Source organism: Limulus polyphemus, unplaced genomic scaffold (genome assembly GCF_000517525.1).
Source record: "Limulus polyphemus unplaced genomic scaffold, Limulus_polyphemus-2.1.2 Scaffold1752, whole genome shotgun sequence".
In the NCBI taxonomy this organism is placed as follows: Eukaryota; Metazoa; Arthropoda; class Merostomata; order Xiphosura; family Limulidae; genus Limulus; species Limulus polyphemus.
The window spans coordinates 171,898-173,102 of NW_013667362.1; the positions used below are offsets into that span (position 1 = coordinate 171,898).

At 34.9% G+C, this 1,205-nt stretch overlaps 1 protein-coding gene across 1 annotated transcript in view; it reads right to left on the reverse strand.

Annotated features, from left to right (window-relative positions):
* Nucleotides 1-1,205, reverse strand: part of LOC106464826 (protein jagged-1-like) — an 80,089-nt gene that overhangs the window by 18,784 nt on the left and 60,100 nt on the right. The gene's annotated exons all lie outside the window — the stretch shown is intronic.

Genomic DNA, 1,205 nt, shown 5'->3' on the forward strand with positions numbered 1-1,205 from the left:
AAGTGTTACTGTTTCTTATTTCTAGAAGGTTTGAGAGGAAAGACCACAACATAATGAACTAATTCATCACAATACCTGAAAACTCTGACTTCACTTTTTTGAAAAATTAAATGGTCTTTACTTTTACTCCCGATCAACAATCAAATATATTTTCTTGAATTATGAATAACATGAATGGATTGAAATATTTAATTAAATTATATCAAATAAACCTTCATTTCGGTGCAATATTAAAATTAGCTTAAATTCTTCATAACCTCTGAATATTGGGTGACCCAACGGGTCACAAGTAGTCTAGTATACAATAATATTAAAAACATTTTAATGTTTACTAAAAGTAATATGTTCTAATGGAGGACAGTGTGAAACTTGGAATAATTATAGCAGAGAAAACAAGTTCAATAACGTTTTAAACTCATAAATTAGTATATAAATAAAATGTACTAATCTTTTATAGATGATTTAGTCAGGGTCTTCATAATAAACAGACAAAGTTGAAATTAAAACTGCCTAATTCAGAGTGACACTTGAGGAGAAAGTCTTAGAGGACTAACCTACAGAAGTAGCTCAGGGACCTGATGACGAAACGTGTGAATTCTTTCGAAGCATCGTCATTTCCACCTGAGCTACTTTTTTGAATAGTCCTCCGAGACTTTCACTTCTCGTATCACACTGAACTAGGCAGTTGCTGCCCATTTCAATGTTCGGTCAAATACATGTACGTTTTCCCAGTTTTTTGAATGTTTATTTGGTATAAATTTTCAACTGATTACTGACAACAAACTGGTTAAGTCTACGCTAACTAAGTTGCGCAGGGTGAAAACGGAGCGCGGGTTGCAATTTTGGTAGAGCTCTGGATTACGGAGCCGGTGAGATGGATTCGAATCCGTGTGATACCACAAACTATTCACCACGCTTTAAGTTGTGGGTGCGGTATATGAGTGACTAGATAATTATTTAGCGTTGAAAGTGAGTGTTAAGGTGCTGCCTTCCCTCTGGTCAGTAGTTCAAAATTAGCGACGACGGCAGATAGCCATAGTAGTTTTGCCATAAATACCAATACTTGATAAAGACTCCAGCACTGGAGTTGAAAGTTTCCACACACACACACAAAAGACAAACCTCAAATAACATGTGTGCATTTTACTTATTTTAAGAAACGATTTATAGTTATGTGTGATACTTAGAGTTGTGAACCGTAAACA